Source organism: Anolis carolinensis, chromosome 4, assembly GCF_035594765.1.
Source record: "Anolis carolinensis isolate JA03-04 chromosome 4, rAnoCar3.1.pri, whole genome shotgun sequence".
Lineage (NCBI taxonomy): Eukaryota > Metazoa > Chordata > Lepidosauria > Squamata > Dactyloidae > Anolis > Anolis carolinensis.
The window spans coordinates 29,341,064-29,356,289 of NC_085844.1; the positions used below are offsets into that span (position 1 = coordinate 29,341,064).

The 15,226-nt window shown below is 43.4% G+C and overlaps 1 long non-coding RNA gene across 1 annotated transcript; it reads left to right on the forward strand.

Annotated features, from left to right (window-relative positions):
* Positions 1–770: 770 nt before the first annotated feature.
* LOC134298815 (uncharacterized) lies at positions 771–13,668 on the forward strand. The gene is made up of 3 exons (XR_010005906.1): positions 771–1,350; positions 13,049–13,163; positions 13,572–13,668. It is a non-coding gene; the product is annotated as an uncharacterized LOC134298815 (long non-coding RNA).
* Positions 13,669–15,226: the final 1,558 nt, after the last annotated feature.

Genomic DNA, 15,226 nt, shown 5'->3' on the forward strand with positions numbered 1-15,226 from the left:
CCTCAGGATGGTTTTGCCAGTACCTTCCTCAGACCACTTTGGTGGTCTCAGGCTGAAATTCAGTTTACATCTCTATCTGATATCTTATTTCACTCTCTTCAAAGCATCGCCCTGGCCATTCACTTACACTCTGATAGCTTGTATCTGGTCTTTCCATGGTAAGTGGAAAATGCAGAGAAGCTTCTGGCTATGTCCACATAGCCAGAGGCAGACCAATAGCATCGTCTGCTGAGACCTTTGGAGGACTCCAATGAACCTTTGCAGAAAATGTACTTAGTTTGTTGTGTACTAAAGAGACATCGAAGTAGAAGTTTTCCTGATCACACTTTTCTCCATCAGCAGCAGAATGGTATGGGTGGTGGTGGGGATATTAAATTGCTGCTATTCACTCCTCCTGAAAAGACACTTTCAAGCCCTAGTTTGGATTGATCTCTAGTGATCTACAGTTGCTTCTTGTCCAGTTGCACACAAACTTTGTTCCTCAACAGGATCATCATTAACAGTATACACCAAAATTACAAGGTTTTGTTAGGAAGATAGGCAAATTATAGAGGCAAGAATAACATAAAGTTCTGGAACTTATATGTGTTAGATAATCATAGATAAGTCAGAGGCACTGACCTCATACATTACCCTTGCGTGTTTTTATCAGGATAAACAGAAATATATGGGAATTGTGTCTGGACAGTCTGAATAATCTGAACATATGTGGCAGTTTTGTGTCCCTACATGATCCTGAGCTTACAAGAAGGTTAATCATATTAAAGAGAATGGCTTTGTATCCTTCTGTGCCTTCTTTGTTGTGCAGTTACACTGGTTTTTCCAGTGTCCCCAAGGGACTTGCAATTTTGTCCTTGAATCCGTTCTTATTTGGCAACATTTTAATCAATTTCTGTAATCACCAAAACGTCTCCAGAAAAAGCACAAGGGAGCTTCCAGACAATTGGCATTTCTAATTATGTGTCACAACTCCGGGCTCACTGCGAGTCCTGTAACTGCAGCACACAATCCCCATGGCAATATGTCATAATGCCTTTCATTTCTCCTTGCAAAAATTCCACCCCGGAATCTTGATTTCTGCTGTGACAGACATATTTGGCAACTGGGTTCTTGTGAAAGCGACTGTTGTATGGTTTGTAATGGGAATTGGAATCTGATTTATTTTCCAGTGTTGATTGCAGTCCTGCTTAAACATCCAAAAATTGTACATCCAATTAGATGAAAAAGCGTGCACACAACTTTTAATTGCTCTGGAGAATATTCTGCAAAGGTCTCTGAAAAGGTCTTTAATAATTACAGAACAGATGTATCTCCTATGGATTGTTGCAGCAAACCTCAGGCAAAAGTAAGGTTAGTACAAACACTTCATATAATTTTGAGATTAGCAAGAAGATCCTTCTAAGGTGCAATTGCATGGCAATGAATAAGACAGAGACAGGCCATTGGTAAGGCATTACCAGACATAATGAGGCCATGCTGGCTGCTGGATTCAGGAAGTTGTCATCTGGAAAGATAAATACAGTCGAGCCTCCATATCCACAGATTTTGCATCCAGAGATTTGACTATCTATTAGTTGAAATAAATCCAAAAAGCAAACATTTGCTTTGCCATTTATGTATTTTATTATGCCACTGAAAATAATGGGATATGAGCATCTACAGATTTTGATATCCATGGGGATTCTGGGGCTAAACCATCAAGAATACTAAGAGCCCACTTTATTCCAAGATATAGGATCTCCCGGTGGTGCAATGGGTTAAATCCTTGTAGACTGCTGACCAACAGGTCGGTGGTTCGAATCTGGGGAGAGTGGGTGAGCTCCCTCTGTCAGCTCTAGTTTCCCATGTGGGGGCATGAGAGAAGCCTCCCACAAGGATGGTAAAACATCAAAACACCTAGGCGTCCCCTAGGCAATATCCTTGCAGACTGTCAATTCTCTCACACCAGAGGCGACTTGCAGTTTCTCAAGTTGCTCCTGACATGAAATGAAATTCCAAGACATAATATTCAGCAAGGAAATACCATAGTAAGGTGTAGGAAGCAACTTACTCCATTTACCCCAATAAGAAAAACTTCTGTTGATACTTAAAATATCATTGTGGTATGTTCCTTCTGCATGGATTCGTTCATTAAAAATTCACTTTCCAATGCCCACTGAGTTTCAAAGAGGCTTAGAGTAAAGACATATTTCCTAAATCACACTGGTAAATAACTTCCCTCAAAATATTATTCAATTCGACACAAGTTAATAGCTGTTTCTTCACACACTGTTTAACGCCTGGAAGTTAATGATCTGAATGCTTCCTTTAAGCTTGCTGGAATAGAAGTCCTTGCCTTCTTTTAGAATGTATATCTGAATAATTCTCTCTCTTGGGGAAGTATTTTTTAAATGTGGGCTACCACACAAAAAGTCTTATTGTAGTCTCTTGTACACATGCACTACAATTCTAAACATGTCTATACAATTTTAAGGTTAGCATTATCATACTGTTGATGAAGCAGCAATTTTCTATTCTGAAAATCAGGAGAGGTCCCAGCACAATGTCTTTAAAAAGTGGTGTGGGGAAAGACTAACCAGTTAACTTGATATCAATATCAGAAAAGGTTTTAGAACAGTTCACTAAACAGTCCATCTCTATGCATTTAGAATAAACCTCTGCAGTTTCAGAGAGCAATGGGTGACTCAAAAACAAGTAATTTCAAACTTATGTTTTGATGAAGTTAGATGCTTGGTAGATCAGGGGAATGCTGTTTATATAGTATATCTTGATTTCCCTAAGGCTGGAGTTGCCCAAGTTCAAGGCTTCAGAAGATTGAAAACAAACTCAGCAGCAGCTGTACCCCTATAAACTATATGGTGCCTAACTCTTTAATAAATTGTATCTGTTTTGTGATTTTGTATAACTTATATCTTTTAACTGTGTACTATATCTATTTCTTGTATAAAATATATCTAAACTGCTTTATAGGAATATATCAGAATGTAGCTTAGAAACAGCCACTCCCCCCCATAACCCTGCTAAAATAATCCATTGGGAATTGAATGGTTGGGTCAACCCCTCTGGCTATTTCCCAAGCCAAATAATCTTTAGATTCATTGTGTGTATGCAAAGATAGAATCTTCCTTTCCAGACAGATAAACAAGATGTTTATGTAATTCATTTGAGGCTGAGAGCCTGATACTTCCTGGTGGAAAGAGGGCCATAGAGTATATGCATTTGTTAACTCTTGATTGACAGCCTTGATTGCCCAGGATCGACATCTTTTGTCTTTGAGTCTTGCACTTTTGTTTCCCATGCTCCATATTTTTGTCTAGCATGGAACCAGACAGTTGAGCTAATCAAAAGCTCATCAGCATATCAGGGGTATTGTTTCTCCCATATTGCACCCTCCCAGGGGGCTTTCAACAGCTTATGAATCGGTCTCCATGTCACGACCCAGGCTGCAGAGCACCAATAACCATACACAGAGGCCAGAATCTATCTAATATCTTTATTGAAGGAATATATAAAGTTAATAAAAACAAGTGTAGAAAATAGTCCAGAAGTAGACCTTTCAGGAAAGGGCAAAATTAGTCCAAAGAAGCAATGTCCAATATGAAATATTAAGGTCCAAAGTTGTAATCCAATAACCGAAACACTCACTTTGCCAAGCAAAGTGAGGGGAGATGACAAGGTCCTTTAGTCCATGAAACTAGAGCGAGGCTAGGAAGCAACTTGGTTCTTGGAAAAACAAGGCTTGGTTCAAGGCAACAAGAAAACGAGGAACAAGAACAAGATCCGTGGTAATTACTTGGCAAGGTCCGGGAAACAAGGCAAGGCTGAGTCCTGGAAAACAAGGCAAGATCCGTGGGGCAAACAAGGCTGAAAACGAAGGCTTGGAAACAGGAACAAAGGCTTGGAAGCGGGAGTAGCTGTCCACACACGCTACTCCGGTAGCTGACGAATTGACTCCGCAAGATCCCTCCGTGGGCAAAACACCTAAATAGGGTCTAGTTTTCCCGCCAAAGAGCAGTTCTCTGGAGAACCAGAAACGAAAGCTATTCTCTGAGTCCAGATGCATGACTCCTTAAAGTTTCCCATGGGAAGCAGGCTTAATCAGCTGAATGCTTAGCAGCTATCCTAGCACTCCTGCGAGACGCCTGTTGAACTCCCCTCTGTTGTTTACAAAAATCATGGCGAGAAAACGGGGGAGATTTTGGCTCGGGGCTTGTTTGACAGACTTCTGGAAGACAAATCTCTTGCAGGTGCAAAGGCTCAATTTCTGGCTGGGATAGTTCCTTTTCTGGCTGAAATGGTGGAAAACCCAAGTTTTCCTCTTCATCATTCACAACAGTACTAGGAACGGGACTACACGGCCCATGAGTCATCACACTATCCCCCTCCTCAAGCCCCCTCTCAAAATAGGGCTCTCTCCCCGAGGCGCGAGGCCGTGGCTTGGCGGAGTAGGTCAGATGGAAGCGGCGGGTTAAATCGGGGGCATGGACTGTGGAAGCGTCTTCCCAAGAGCGTTCTTCGGGGTCAAAACCCACCCAGTCAATGAGATATTGCAGGCGGCGGCGGTGAAAGCGAGAATCCAAAATGTCCTGAACCTCGAATTCCTCCTCCCCATCTACCAAAACAGGAGTGGGGGCCGGCCGGTCTGCATCAGGGCGCACACCATCCGCCGGAAGGAGCAGGGAGCGATGGAACACTGGATGAATGCGCATAGAGCGCGGAAGTTGGAGTTTGAAAGTCACGGGGTTAAGTTGTGCCACCACTGGATAGGGGCCAATGAAACGGGCATCTAACTTCCGGCAAGGGCGATGGGAGGGTAAAAAGCGAGTGGACAGAAGAACCCGATCTCCTACCTTGATTTCGGGGCCCGACTGGCGATGTTTGTCCGCGTGGCGTTTATAGTCCTCCTTGGCTTGGTCTAATTGCTGGAGCAAAAGTTGTTGCACCGCTGTGAGTTCTTGCAGCCAGTCCTCTGCTGCGGGAACCTCTGAGGTTTCAATAACAGAAGGGAAGAAACGTGGATGGAAGCCGTAGTTTGCAAAGAACGGGGTTTCTTTGGTTGAAGCCTGGACACCATTGTTATAGGCAAACTCTGACAGCGGTAACAGGGAAGCCCAATTGTCCTGTTGGTAGTTTACATAGCAGCGAAGATATTGTTCCAGAGTGGCATTGGTGCGCTCTGTCTGCCCATCCGTTTGTGGATGGTGAGCCGAAGATAAACGAGAGTCTATGCCCAATAGTTTTTGTAGTGCTCTCCAGAAACGAGAGGTGAATTGGGATCCACGGTCTGTGACCAAACTCTTGGGCAACCCATGCAATCTGAAAACGTGCTGAAGGAATAAATCTGCAGTCTCTTTGGCCGTGGGAAGGCCATCGCAGGGAATGAAATGGGCTAACTTGGTAAAAAGGTCCACCACCACTAGGATCGTGGTGAATCCACAGGAAGGTGGTAAGTCAGTGATAAAATCTGCAGAGATTATTTCCCATGGGCGAGATGGAGTAGGAAGGGGATGCAGAAGCCCTGAGGGCTTCTCCCGTCTTGTCTTGGAGCGCTGACATACTGGGCAGGTATTGACATATTTTTCCACATCCTTGCGGATCTTAGGCCACCAGAAATCTCTTAGGATCAAATGCATGGTTTTAAATAGTCCGAAATGCCCTGCTGGCTTGCAGTCATGACACAGACGAAGTGCCCTTTCTCTACCCGGTCCTGGGGGAATGTAGACATGATTTCTATAGCAAAGTAACCCATCCTTAAGCGAGAAGGGAAAATGTAGTCCTTGGCGAAGTTGATCCTGAGCCCAGGCATCTGCTTGTTGACTGGCCCTGATTTCCTGAGCACAAAGGGGCCCTGGAGTTGAGGGAGTAGATTCAATTGGGGTGGATTTGGTGCTTCCCACTGTGAGCGTGGCAAAGTTCTCGGGCTGCAGCAATTGGGACTCAAAGGTCTCCTTGCGCCCTGCAGCATATTCCGGTTTTCGTGACAAAGCATCTGCCTGCTTGGTCTGGGCTGGGGTTACATAATGGATTTGGAAGTCAAAACGCTCAAAGAATAAAGCCCAGCGTTGTTGTCTCTGATTTAGTTTGCGAGCAGTTCTTAGATGTTCTAGATTCCGATGATCAGTGTGGACCTCAATGGGAAATTTGGCCCCTTCTAACCAATGTCTCCAAGTTTCAAAGGCTGCCTTTATGGCCAAAAGTTCCTTTTCCCAAATAGTGTAGTTTCTCTCTGGGGCAGTCAGTTGACGAGAGTAAAAAGCACAAGGGTGAAGATGTTCTCCCACTGGTTGCAAGAGTACCGCTCCAATTGCCACATCGGAGGCGTCCGCCTGTACGACAAAAGGGGTTTCAGGATCTGGGTGCTGAAGGATTGGTTGTGACGTGAATAATTTCTTTAGTTGTTGGAATCCTTTCTCAGCTTGCTCTGTCCAGCGGAAAGGCTGTTTCCCTCGGATGCAGCTGGTGATTGGATCAGACCAGCGGGCAAAGTCTGGAATGAACTTGCGGTAGTAGTTCGCGAACCCCAAGAAGCGTTGCACCTCTTTCTTGTTGGTTGGCGCCCGCCATTCCAATACTGCTGCTACCTTGGCCGGGTCCATGGTGAGCCCTAGTGGCGAGACACGATAACCCAGGAAATCTACCTCTTGTAGATCAAAAGCGCATTTTTCCAGCTTGGCATAAAGTCCATGATCCCGCAATCGTTGTAACACCATTCTGACGTGGTTCTCATGTTCTGATTGTGATCTAGAAAACACCAAAAAATCGTCCAGGTAGATGATCAAGAACCGGTCTAGATAATCTTGAAAGATATCGTTGACAAAATGTTGAAACGTTGCGGGAGCTCCACATAATCCGTAATTCATGACCAGGGTTTCGAATAAACCGAATTTAGTCTGGAAGGCAGTCTTCCACTCGTCCCCTTCCCTGATGCGAACTAGATTATAAGCTCCTCGAAGATCCAGTTTGGTGTAAACCTTAGCCCCTCGAAGCCGGTCTAAGAGGTCCGAGATCAAAGGCAGGGGATACCGGTTTCGCTTGGTGATATTGTTCAATGCTCTATAGTCCACCACCAAGCGTAGGTCCCCTGATTTCTTTTTCACGAACATCACTGGGGAAGCGGCTGGGGATTGAGAGGGTCTAATAAACCCCTTGCGGAGGTTTGTCTCTAAGAACTCCCTGAGAGCTTCTTGCTCTGGTTCAGTCAGGGAGTAGAGGTGTCCTCGCGGGATCGGGGCCCCCTCCACCAAGTCAATGGCACAGTCATAAGGTCTATGTGGGGGTAGTCTCTCGGCTTCTTTTTCATTGAATACATCCCAAAATTCTGAGTACTTCTTGGGCAAGGTGATAATGGGTTCAGCGTCTGTGGCATGACAGACCTTGGCTACTAGGCAATGGTTTTGGCAATATTTTGAAGCAAACTGCAGTTCTCTGTTGGACCAGGAGATGCTTGGGTCGTGGAGTGTCAGCCATGGAATTCCCAAAATCACAGGGAAATGGGGAACCTCGGTAACAAAGAAGGAAATCTCTTCCATGTGTTCCCTTATCCACATTCTGGTGGGTTCCGACCACTGGCTCACTGGACCTGTCTTGAGGGGGCGGCCATCTATGGCTTGCACCACCCGGGCGTTCTTGAAGTCATGATATTGTAATCCCAGAGAGTCGGCATACTCTCTATCAATGAAATTGTTTGTGGCTCCTGAGTCTATCATGGCATGGACCATGACGGGTCCTTTTTTCACTGACCACAAGGTGACCACTAGGAGAAATAGGACCCCGGTTGGCGGCTCTTGAGTGGGGTTTTTGACCGGGCTGGTGAGCCTCTCTACGCCCGGTCGCCGGCTTCCCCCGCCGGCTGCGCGCCAGCCGCCTCAGATGTCTTCGTCTCCGTGGAGGACGCCGTCGCCAGACGAGCGGCGGGCTTCCCTTTGGCTGGACACTCTCTGGCAAAGTGGCCCCCGTTTCCGCAGTACCAACAGAGATTTAGGCGTTGGCGGTGGGCCTTCTCGGCGGCATCTAATCTGGGTCGCACGTTGCCCAACTGCATTGGCACCTCCTCGCTTCCTCAGGGGTATGGGGCTGGTGGCGGGGGTCTCCACACAGGATGCGGCTGGACGCCGATGGGAGCGGGAGGTTTCGCTCCAGCCCTACCGCTCTGGCCTCGAATCCATTGCTTTCTGTTGGCAAGCATGACTTCAGCTCGTAAACATTGATCAATGAGTGCTTCAAGAGAGTGTGGAGGATCCACCTTGGAGATTTCCTCCAGCATCTCGATGTTGAGACCCTCCCGAAATTGTCCTCTGAGGGCTACATCGTTCCAGCCGGTGTTATGGGCCAGCACTCGGAACTCGGCTATGTACTGGGACAAGGGTCTGTCTCCTTGGGAGAGGCGCCGGAGTTTGTGGCCGGCTGCCTCCAAATTATCTTCGATCCCCCAAGTCGCCTTAAGGTGGTCCAAGAAGTGTTGCGCTGATCTTAGATGTGGGGAGACTTGGTCAAACAGTGCCGTCGCCCAGTTGGCCGCTGGCCCGTCTAGGAGACTGTAAATCCACGCCACCTTGATGTCTTCTTGGGGAAACTCGGCAGCACGGGCCTCTAGATAAGCCTGGCATTGGCGACGGAAAACATGAACCTTAGAAGCTTCTCCGGAGAACTTGGTTGGCAACGCCATGGCCGGGAGACGGATTCCGCGCTCCTTCAAACCCCTTATTTCCCCATCCTGCGCATTGAGCTTGTCACGGATGCGGTCCACTTCTTCCTTGTCGATGGTGTAGCTGAGTGGCTGGCCACCCGGCACGGTTCCGGTAGACATTCTGGCCTAGGTTAATTGGTGCTTAGGGTGGCGGAGTCAAACTGTCACGACCCAGGCTGCAGAGCACCAATAACCATACACAGAGGCCAGAATCTATCTAATATCTTTATTGAAGGAATATATAAAGTTAATAAAAACAAGTGTAGAAAATAGTCCAGAAGTAGACCTTTCAGGAAAGGGCAAAATTAGTCCAAAGAAGCAATGTCCAATATGAAATATTAAGGTCCAAAGTTGTAATCCAATAACCGAAACACTCACTTTGCCAAGCAAAGTGAGGGGAGATGACAAGGTCCTTTAGTCCATGAAACTAGAGCGAGGCTAGGAAGCAACTTGGTTCTTGGAAAAACAAGGCTTGGTTCAAGGCAACAAGAAAACGAGGAACAAGAACAAGATCCGTGGTAATTACTTGGCAAGGTCCGGGAAACAAGGCAAGGCTGAGTCCTGGAAAACAAGGCAAGATCCGTGGGGCAAACAAGGCTGAAAATGAAGGCTTGGAAACAGGAACAAAGGCTTGGAAGCGGGAGTAGCTGTCCACACACGCTACTCCGGTAGCTGACGAATTGACTCCGCAAGATCCCTCCGTGGGCAAAACACCTAAATAGGGTCTAGTTTTCCCGCCAAAGAGCAGTTCTCTGGAGAACCAGAAACGAAAGCTATTCTCTGAGTCCAGATGCATGACTCCTTAAAGTTTCCCATGGGAAGCAGGCTTAATCAGCTGAATGCTTAGCAGCTATCCTAGCACTCCTGCGAGACGCCTGTTGAACTCCCCTCTGTTGTTTACAAAAATCATGGCGAGAAAACGGGGGAGATTTTGGCTCGGGGCTTGTTTGACAGACTTCTGGAAGACAAATCTCTTGCAGGTGCAAAGGCTCAATTTCTGGCTGGGATAGTTCCTTTTCTGGCTGAAATGGTGGAAAACCCAAGTTTTCCTCTTCATCATTCACAACAGTACTAGGAACGGGACTACACGGCCCATGAGTCATCACACTCCATGATCCGCACCAAGGGAATCTCTGCCTGGAGGCAGCAATGTCATCAGAATTTTCAACCAATCCTAGCACAGATCCAAACCAACTTCCATTCCATCCAATCAAGGGAGGGAGCGGGAGGTTTGAATGGCTGTCAGAAGCATATAATATGTATTGCATTTATCTGTATCCTTATGCTTGTACTTTTTGAAAAAAATATCTTTGGATCTCTTTTGGCCAAATTCGAATAATGTCTTACACTCACCAGGCACAGATCCTCTTAACCACAGTCCTAGCTGAAATCACTATAGTTTGGAGTGTCATTCGAAGGAAGTGGATCAAATACACAGCTATATTTCTCACCTGAGGATATATACTACATAGTGGTGTGACTCCCCCTCCCCCTCTGTCTTCTTCATCTTCTTTCCTTCTTCTCCCTCCCCTTTCCCCTTCCTCTCTCTCTCTCTTGTTTTGTTGGCTAAGAAGTTGAATAAGGCAGAGCTGTCATTCAGCTATTCCCCCCACGTTTACTCCCTCCTTTAAAATCTTCAGGCTAAAGTTGCAGTAGTGAATAGAGTACAACAATACAACCTATTTATATGCCTGTCATACAAAGACAAATCTATTCCAAGGGAAATGGATTTGAGCAATTGGGGGGGGGATAAGCAGACTGTCAAAAAGAAGAAGAGAGATACAGGGTAAGCCTTACCTTTCCATGATAAAATAATAATAATAATAATAATAATAATAATAATAATAATAATAATAATAATAATAATTTAAAATCCATGTTAAGTGAAGCACTCAGAAACAAAAACCATAGAGGATCTATGTTAGGAGATATTTCTTGGAAATGTCTAAGGAATTGGTTTAAAGTCATGAATAAAATGTCAACTTGCATTTCCAGCAAAATAACTCAAGGGAGGTTTATTCTGTTTTGTCAAAATGAATTACGGGTGTATAAATTGCCTGAGATCCCTGTGTAAAAGTGCATTACAATCTAATTCTCTGAACAGTGTGTGTATAACTGAATTATACTTGATGTGTGTGTATATTGTATACACTGCTGCTATTGAATCTGCCTCATTTTGTTCAGGCCCTCTAGATATGTAACTCTCCTGGTTAGTCACAGAAGTCAGAAGATATTACGTTCACAAAACTTTTACAATGTCAAGCCTCTGTTATTAATTTCCCGAAGTCTTTGGAGCTTCATTGATTCAACCACATTGTCTGCTGTCTGAATCTACCAACCGCAGGGCAAAATACGGAAACCAATTGTAAAGCTATCCCTATAGCAAGCTGGTTCGAGTCTAAAGCTACTAATGAGCTTGGACTGAAAAGTTAGAAGCTCAAAGAATCATGTCCATTTAGTGGAACTACTGCTATTAGTGTTGCTACTAAAGCATCATCTTATCAAGAGGTAATCAGGCTATTATGCGTTATGATTGCCTTGAAATGAACAAAGAAAGGGCGCATATGCTTAGTCCTTGAGGCAGAATCAGACCCCCCCATAGAATCTGAATCTGGAATCCCTGAGGTGCTGTGCCCCATTGCTCATTATGTCATCATGGTTTCTGAGCTTTTCTGAGGCCGGGCTGTGGCGCAGGCTGGTTAGCAGCCAGCTGCAACAAATCACTCTGACCAAGAGTTCATGAGTTCGAGGCCCACCCGAGCCTGCGTCTGTCTGTCTCTGTTCTATGTTATGGCATTGAATGTTTGCCTTATATGTGAAATGTGATCCACCCTGAGTCCCCTTTGGGGTGAGAAGGACGGAATATAAATACTGTAAATAAATAAATAAATAAATAAATAAATAAATAAATAAATAAATAAATACATTTTATGCGCCTTCTTGTTCTTCTTCATAAAGATAAGAATGCGTCACTTATGCCTCCTCCTCCTCCTCCTTGTGTTCTTCAAGGCACTTCCAATTTTTGGTGAACCTAGAGTACCCTATCATGAAGTTTTCTGAGGCCACCCAATGGATTTCTATGGCCAAGTGGGGATTTAAGATTTATATCCCACTGTTCAGATCACTAAACACCCTAGCTCTATGCCTTTGTTGATAAGAAAATGACCTGTAAGCTCAAATGTTGTTATTTTGGTCCCATGATTGTGCTGAACTGTGGTTCCTGAGAACTTCTCTGAAACAGAACCTGGCCCTTGGACTGAGTTCCTTAGTCTTGGGGTGGGGCAGTTATAGTTCAGAACAGCTAGAACATTCTGCAAGTAGTAATAAAAATAGCTGTTCTAAGCATTTGTCATATGCTAACTACTCTCTTTGCTGACCACGTTTAGCCTGCCTGCCATCTTGGACCACAGAATGATCAGTCCCACACGACATGCAACTGGCACCTAACATTCCTGTGCCTATTGCCTTCCTGTTGTATGAGCTACATGGTCTCTCCCCCCACCCCTACTAGGTAGGAGCTTTATAAAACAAAGTTTTCATTGCAAAATTCTCATCCCTAGTGCTGGGAATAATGTTTTCCACATTTTTCTCTTCCCAAAATGCAGCCACTGCATTTACCGGGAAGTTGAAAATTAAAAAGTCTTTGAATCACCATCATTATAATTACATGATGCTATGAAGAAGGGTGGTATACATCACCATATTTCCCATGTCTATGTATGACTGAAAGCTGGACAGTGAAGAAGGTTGATAGAAAGAGAATCAAGTCATTTGAGATGTAGTGCTGGAAAAGAACTCTGTAGATAATGTGGACTGCTAAAAAGACAAATAAACGAGTCCTAGATCAAATCAGACCTGAACTCTCCCTAGAAACCAGAATGACTAACCTGTTGTACTTTGTCCATATTTAGGAAAGGAGCAAGACCATATTCCAATGGATAGACTCAATTAGGGAAGTCACAACTCTGAATCTACAAGATCCAAGCAAAGCTGTTGAGGATTAGCTGATTAGGAGGTCTCTCATTTATATGATCACTATAAATCAAAGTCAATTGGAAAGGCAGTTAACAACAACAAATGGAGAAAGCAACCCTCCCACCATACCTGCTCATGGTTTTCCCTTGTGTTCTCAGCTTTATTTTGTGCTCTTATCTGCTGACCTACTCTTATTCACAATTTATTACTCATTCAAAACTTGGGAAAGTATGCTGGCTGGGAGATATTATGACTTATAGATATATTTAAAAAGTAAAGTTTCTAAGTTCTGGAATGATGGAAGCCCACCATATCAGCTAAGATTGTCAAAGCAGTAGGAGATTAAGATAACCTATCTTAATCTCTTCTTACATGTTTTCATCACAGCTGGATCCACGGATATTAGAAGCTGACACAGTTCACAGCATGGAAATAACCATTATCGTCCCTGACTTATACATGTAGCTTAGGTCACTGGTAAAAGGCACAGGGCAACCACATGGTGAGAATACTTTTCTTTCATTGCTTTAAAACGAGATTTCCTAGATATTTCTGAAGCTTTGCATAGCCCTGCTTAGAAACATAAATGTGTTATTCAAAGGTGGTTTTAATATCGGTGCAGAAGGCTTTATTGATGATAATTCTTATTTATCCATCAGTGTCCACTTGTCAGTGATAGAGAAATATGCCTCTAGTCATCTGACATTTACAAACATAAATTTGGTCTGGAATGGATGGAAAATATTGGAGGAAATGAATCTATATACAGCAGTAGGTGGACCATTAGGAATCAGTTGAACTACTGGGCCTGACCTAGAGCTGACTACATTTTTCAAATTTATTGGCTAGATTAGTTGTGATAACTCTTTATATTTTCATTTCTAAGAATGAACTAAAATGACATTTTCAGGTTTAGAAGCTACTTGATCTGACAACTGAATATTTTCATCAATAGTAGTGATGTCCTCCCGTGTACTTGACAGCAACAGGCTACTCTAGTGGGTAAGTGGTGGACCACGTGAAACACAGAACACCATGCTGCTGTTTCCCAGCATTAGCCATCAAGAGCAACCATCCCATTTTGCCTAATGGTAGAATTGATCTTGCTTAAAGTATGGCTAATGGCTGTAGATGATATTTTAGAAATGATTTGGTCAAAATCGCAAAGGATAGCTCTGTTAATGGCTATACAAAACGTAATGCCCTATTCTTATTTTATTTACCTTATTTTTAACCCATCTTTCTCTACCCCAAAGGGGACTCAAGGTGGCTTACATATGACAACCATTAGATGCCTTAAAATACATACAAACAATGACTTAAAATCAATTAAAATGAAAAATTAGTACATATTAAATATTTAAAAACATTACATTCAGTATTAAAATCACATCATCCGAAAATCATAGTCCAAGGCCATTTCGTCATTGGATATACATAATTCCAAGTTTATTATTGCACTGTACTAATTACTGAAAGCCTAATTACCAATATTCTGAAACGATATGGCTGTGGTCCTGTATAACATAGAGCAGCACTATCATTAAACATAGAGATTAGAATACATTTGTCTTCTCAACACTTTGGACTCTCCATTAAGTTGCTGCAGCCTCCCTGGTGATTCCATGGTGGGTGGAAAATAAGGAAACCAGAGAAGCATTTGGATATGTCCTAGTAGCCAAGTATGAGTTGATTTTATCATCTTCTGAAATCTACTGCAGTCCTCCAGAGGTTTCACTGGATGATATAATCATTCTGTGTTTGGCACTGGGGACAAATCCAAATGCTTCTCTGATCCTCCTCCTCTCCACCAAGTACAGATTGACCACATGAGGTGCAGTGGTCAATCTGCAGTGGCTAAAGAGTGAGTTGAATGGGAGGGGAGAGGCTTTTGTTGTGGAAGGCAGTACCAACATCTACTATGATTAAAACAAGTATATAACTATGTACTTATGTCCACATATACCATTAATAGAATGGCAACCTAGTTCTTAGGTGTAGGAAGCAAATAACAGTGAATGATTATCATTGTTCATCACTTGTGAACCTCTTGGGATCATGCCATTGGCCACACATTTATAGATCAAACACTGGACATAATAGGTCTTTGGATCCAATAAACAATTTCTATATACTTACAAAACCAACATTTATTTTATACTGAATTCAATTTTTAATTGAAATCCCAGCAAGTGTGAAGTTTATATTGTGCAACATTAGTCCCATTGTTCGATCTAATGAAATTTCTGTCAAAAAACAAGCAATTAAAGCGAACAGTGCCTTTGTGGTGACCTAGTCACAATCACACAAGGCTTAAGTCAAAATTATGTTAGCTAATTTCAGTCTTGCAATTAACTGTAGTACTTGTTGACACAGATAAATCTATTGTAATTCTGGGTTTTGTCTTGCTGTTGTACAAGAGCTCTTAATTATTTCTGGCATGTTTTCATTATCATATCTCTGACGTCATTTTCAAGCATGTAATTTTATCTAGTTTAATTCATGACTATCATTTTGTAAAGCAAAGTGCACTTGACCCAATCCATTTTGATAACTACAGGGCAA